This window comes from Melospiza georgiana, chromosome 15 (genome assembly GCF_028018845.1).
Source record: "Melospiza georgiana isolate bMelGeo1 chromosome 15, bMelGeo1.pri, whole genome shotgun sequence".
Lineage (NCBI taxonomy): Eukaryota > Metazoa > Chordata > Aves > Passeriformes > Passerellidae > Melospiza > Melospiza georgiana.
The window spans coordinates 6,800,890-6,806,889 of NC_080444.1; the positions used below are offsets into that span (position 1 = coordinate 6,800,890).

The 6,000-nt window shown below is 45.1% G+C and overlaps 1 pseudogene; it reads right to left on the bottom strand.

Annotated features, from left to right (window-relative positions):
• Nucleotides 1-1,758: 1,758 nt before the first annotated feature.
• LOC131090021 (E3 ubiquitin-protein ligase makorin-2-like) lies at nucleotides 1,759-3,520 on the bottom strand (annotated as a pseudogene).
• Nucleotides 3,521-6,000: the final 2,480 nt, after the last annotated feature.

Genomic DNA, 6,000 nt, shown 5'->3' on the forward strand with positions numbered 1-6,000 from the left:
CTCTGGGACAGGTACTGCAGTGCCACTCCAGCAAGGAGGCATTTTGCTTGAAAACAATAACCAGCTCCAGCTGTCAAGTATAAAAGGTGCAATCCTGGCCTCAGATATTCATCTGGTTTCAAACAGAACAAACTGAGTGGACAATCAAGTACTCACACGGTGACATTCACAACAATTGCATCTCCTGGTGTTTTGAGCAGGGTAATGCCATTACTCAGCACAATGCTGTAATCTTGGCTCCACTCTTACCACTGAAGGAGAGAACATCAAAGCTTTAACATCTGCACCTCCTCTCTCTCTCCTCTGGTATCTGTCTCCTGTCTCTCTCCTTTCCCCTCCTGTTCCCTAGTCCATTTTAGCTGAAATCCTTGCCTTATCACATCCAGCAGTTGTCTGATCAGTAAAGGAATTAAAAGAACTTGGAGCTGCATCTTGGCTTGCATGACAGCATTTCTAAATGTCTGCAAGTCTCTGGCAAGCAGAACTTGGTGCCAGGGTCTCTTTTCATGTAATACCTTGGGGTGAGTTGGCATATTCATCACCCTGGAGGGTCCCTGAACAGACATTCAGGAGAACAGTTTGCACAAAGAGACACAGGCAAGCTGCCTCCAGCCTTCAGAGATCCACTGTCTCAGAGAGGTTTTGTGGACTATGAGGTAGGATGACAGCCAGGAATGAAGTCCCATACCCCATGCTTCCTTCCAACAAGCACTGACTTGTTTGTACCATCCCCTCTGATAATATACTGCTGGAAAGTCCCAGCCAAAATAATTTCCTTGTCACACTGCAGGGCTGCACCTGTTTATTAATGCCCAAAGGTATCTATCTCATATTTATTGGCACAATGACCTGTGAATAGAAGGAATGAGCTCTGTATAGCATTGTGGTAACCATGAAACTCAAGAAGTCCTAGATGTTATAAAAGGGCTATAGACATCCAAGAGAGTTTATTAACCAGCAAATTGAGCTACCCCTATGCCTACAGTACAACAGAGATAGGGATTTTATAATCAAATAGACTGATAAGAGTGCATGCCCATGTAACTCTGGATTGAAAACATCAAATCTGCACTGCATTACAGTCACTGCAACAACAATGTTATATTAAATTTTGTTTAGGAACTACATTTGTAACTTGCTTTCATAGATCATCAGTTATCTGAATGCAGAACTGAAGAATTTTTGCCACAGGAGTGGTTTTTAAGTGGACACAGGGAAAGGTGTGCATGCAAGAGAGTTTATTAATTTATTTCTCCTAAGATGGTGCCGGGTACAAGAAATATCAGAATACATGGGAGTGTGACCAGACCTGATGAGAGCATTGTAACAAAGGAGAAATATGTGCTGAGAATCAGAAAGCAGCTGCTCATCATCTGTGGAATGGCCCCATAAGGATCCAAGGGGAATCCATGACTTGAAACAGAACTTGAGGAGACCAAACAGTAGTGAGTGCACTGGAGGGCACAAAGAGTCTCTGCCCCAGCTCTTCCATTTGTCAGGACACCCATGGAGCTGCTGCCATGACCATTAGTGATTGGTAATGAGTAATCTCAACAAGAGAAAAAAAAGCTGCTGAAAAATTCCAGGCACTGTCACCACTAAAAACCTTCCCACACCTTGATTCACAAATCACTACTTTTTTTGAGTGTCTGGAATAAATATTTACCCCTGAGAATTCAAAATTTGCTTTTCTCTGAGTATTTAGCAGCCCTTTCCAATAAGATCTGCCTCCTAGATTCCCAGCTGATGGCAACACAATCACTGTAAGATGTGTTCAATGACAATGGCTTTTGCTGCAGCAGCACAGATGACAGGATTTACAAGCCTCTGGGTGCTGCACTTGTCCTGCCTCATAGAAGAGGAAAGCAAGGCACAGCAGTTTAAGATCAACTCATCAGGGATTTAACAAAACTGGAAGAGAGAGCTAGCTGAAAAATTACACTTTCTATCCAGAAGGAAATATAATGTAAGAGCTGTTCTTCAAGGGAAGGTAGAAGAAGTAGCAATTAAAGATTGCCTGAACTTAATTAATTAAAGGAGCTACATAGGACAGTGAGAAATGACTGCTGCACTCACAACAGGCATGGGGAGTGCAGAAAGGTGAAGGCAGCACAAGAAATAGTCCTGAGGTTGACTCAGAGACAATTTGTGAGGTTCCTGAGGAAAAGCACGTTTGGACATGATCACTGTGGCCTCCTGTCACTTGTGTCCCTCTGTCCTAGAGAACCATGGTTATACTGCACACATGAGGCAACATCAACAAAGGGAAAAGTGAAAAACTCAGCATGACTGGTGCAACTTGTGGGGAAACTTTTGCCTCATAATTGTTTTCACCTGTGAGGGCTTGAACAATGCAGCAAATGCTGCTGCTTTTACTGGTGTAGAAACAGCCGTGGGTGAGTCAGAACATGGAAATAGCTCAGCTGACAGGGAAACAAAGGGCCTGGGCTCCTGCCATAGTGTAGAGGCAGTCACTGTGTTTGGAGAAGAGTAGTTTCCAATTGTGCATTCCAGCATACAGAACAATTGTTCAGAGAACCCAACATTTCTGTAGGACATTGTTACCTCCTTCAGCCCTTTTGTTCTCTGCAAAACTTCCTTCCAGAGACACTTTCACCCAAACTGGCACATTCCTTTCCCTTTTTCAAAGTGCTTGCAGAGCTTTTTCCCCACTCAGCTCAAACTCCTTAATCAGCTCATTTTTCATCTGCTTTTCTGCCCAGTACACACTGGGAATGACAAACTTGAATATTACTTTGCACTCTGGACAGGACTTGATGATGGATTTCTTGAACTACTTGGCACATCTCCACTGCCAAATGCAGGACAAGAAGTGTGAGTGGTTTCAGTTGGAAGGGATCCCAAACCTCCTCTCAGAGGCTGGTGGTTTCTCACACAGCACTTCCACACAGATGCTGCACACCTTGACCTGACAGGCCTGGAAAGCAAAGGTCTTCTCCATATCAAGCTCAAATGTTGCCATGCACATAACCTTGTGATCTTTCCTCTGTTCTTGGTTGAAAGGGTGAAGCATTTGCTGCCCACATATCTCACCCATGACAGGCAGCACTCTCCCAGGTGCCACATTCCCCCCACCATGTATGGACACAGCTGCTCCCTGTCACCACAGGAGCTCCCAGATCTTCCATCCACTGCAAATTACTTCCAAGTGGTGATGGGGCTTCACTTCCAGATGTTATTTTGGTCACTTCAGCACAGCACCACTCTGAGGGCACTGGGCTTCTGCTGCTCTTCACTCCAGCCACACAGATTTCTGTCCCTGAGCCTCCTCTTGCTCTGTGCTCCCTGTGGTGGTGGGACCACACTGGGGGGCAGTGGGGGACTGTGAGCCTCATCTGATCACACCTGTACCAGGCACTGTAGGCACACTGTCCCTTCTGGTAGTACTGAAGATGGTGGAGGATTTACTTGTAGGCAAATCATGTGAGAACACACAGTTGTTTGCCTCCCAGCACACTCTCTGCACATGGCACCTGCACATCACCCGCTCTGTGCTCATTGTGGCAGCACTGCCTGGCCCCGGCCCCTGACTTGTGGCTGTTGAGCACAGAGTCCAGAGGACAATGGCAAGAACAACCAGAGGTACAGCAAATGAGCCCTGCAAGAAGGTATAGAAAAAAAATTACTTGATTTAGTCTGGGGGAAATGGAAGAGATGCATGATGATACCCTTCAAACAGGTGAAAGTGCAGTATAGAAGGTAATAAACTATCATCTGTGTCTGCCGGGGGGCAAGAAATGATAGGTTGCAGTAAGAGAGATATATTGGTTACAGTTAGGAAGGGCTCACATTAGACTGTGTGGGGAGCAGATGAAAACCATCACAGGAGCCTTGGAAGAGGTGAGACACCTGTGACCAGGAATGGTTTATCCAAAGTTCCATCTCCTTCACATTTATTTCCTATGATCTTTTGTTATACTATTCACATGATGAAAACGCCCCAGAACCTCTCCCACTCTCTGGGAGACCTGAGCAGTGCTTTAATATCTGTGCCTCAGAGACAGGCTCTTGCCAGGCTGTTCCAGTGCTTGGGCTGCACTGAGATCAGCTCATGTCCTTTTAATGACGTAATTAGAATAAACCAGGATTCCAAATGAACTACTGAGTATTAACAACCCAACTGCCATTGATTTTACATGAAGCCAACTGGAATTTCACAGGACAGACTGCAGTGCCAGGCAGACCTTACAAGGACTGCAATAAGACAATTTGCCACTGTAACAATCTCTTTCCTTGAAGCAACAGACCATTTCAATCAGTTCTTGCCATGGTAGTTTTGTTATCTGACTTTTACTTAATTGGTTACTGCAGGGTTGTCTTGGAGACTTAAGATCTGCTCTTTGAAACCACTGGATTCTTATATGCAACCTAGCAAGAGAAATGGGATTTCACACAGCAAAGTTGTCAGTAACAAAGCTGGACCAAAAATGCTGAGCCATTGCATAAATGCATTTTCTGGTGTCCAGCAACACAGCAGTCTGCTGAGCTCAACCTTGGAGATTGGCTCCCAGCAAGTGAAGCCCTAAATTATTATTTTAATAATCATGTCTGAACTCTTGTCTGAAGTCAACTGCTACTGCAGAGGGCAAGTCAAACTTTACCCTGGCCTTGTTGCCTGGCTTTGCTATCCCTGTCTGTGCATTCACCAGCCCTCAGGTTTGGTTGCCCCCTCCCCAGTTTTCACATCCAGATCTCTTGCTGATTCCTCTTTTGAAGGTTTTTGTTTCTGGCGCTCCAGTCTTGGCTGACAGGAGTGCAGCCATGCTGTGTGCTGATTGCAGCTGGCAGGTGGATTAGAGCCCATTCAGATGGCTGTGAAATGCCTCTGCGAGACAGAAATGGCAGAACAATGGATTATTTCACCATGAAGAGCCCAGAAACTGATGCAGACGGTCACGTGGAGGAGACAAGCTGAGGATCATGAAGACATAAAGCAATTTTTGCTTCCAGAAGCCCCACGAGATCTTTCCAGCTCAAAGTTTTGGAGATCTGCTGCCAGCTCCCTTCCTCCTCACCTAAGCTGGTTGATTTCTCTGAGGTACAGGATGTTCTCAATTTTTTCCAAAATATGTGGGAGCTACAGTTGCCAAGTAACAAAACCTCATCATTCTTTTCCTGAAATGCATAATTCCTCATTTCTCGGTTTCACAGAATGGACAGATGAAGCTGTGATCAATGACACTTGTTCACTATCAGGATCATTTAGACTCCAATCTTGCCCCTGGATAGATCTATTGGATAGAGAGTTCAGGGTGAGGAAGGGATCTGACTGCCCTTTTGTGTCTCATCTTCAAAAACAAAACTGGGAATGCATTTCACAATTCACTGAACTGACTCAGTGACCAGTGTAATGAGATTTCATTAAGAATATAGCAACACTGCAGCCAGGGAGAGGCAGCCTGACATTTTTTTTCAAGAGATGTCCTTCCTCCTCACCTACTGAAAAGCACTCATATGATCAATCCCAAGCAAGGTCAGAACAAAACTGATGCATCCCACTCCTTCACAGGAACTGGGAGCAAAATCAGCTCACGTAGTATTTGTGGAACTAAAGGAGATCTGCAGAAGGACAAACAAGATGATGAGATATTGTTGTCATTGTATTGTAATCCATATTTCTAGAGTCCCATACTCTTGTTATGATATTCTTAAAGTCCATACCTTCATGGCTGGTTTTCTAGCATGCTGCTCCTCTCTGCTGTGCAGCTCCTCATGGCTTCACAGAGGCTCCTTCTGGGCTCTCAGCCCACCCCCTTTTATCCCAGTTGCCTTCATGAGCTACAGCTGCTGCCCAACCAAGGACCCCGCAGCTGTAGCTCATCCAGAGCAACAGGACCCACCTATCCAATACATAGGACTCTCACTACAATGAGAGATGAAGAAACTGGCTTAGGAGATGTGAATTGAACCAGGAGAGAAGAATGCTGAAAAATGAGGACAGCAGCAAGCTTTGTAAAAGGAAGAAGGCCCTAGGTTCAG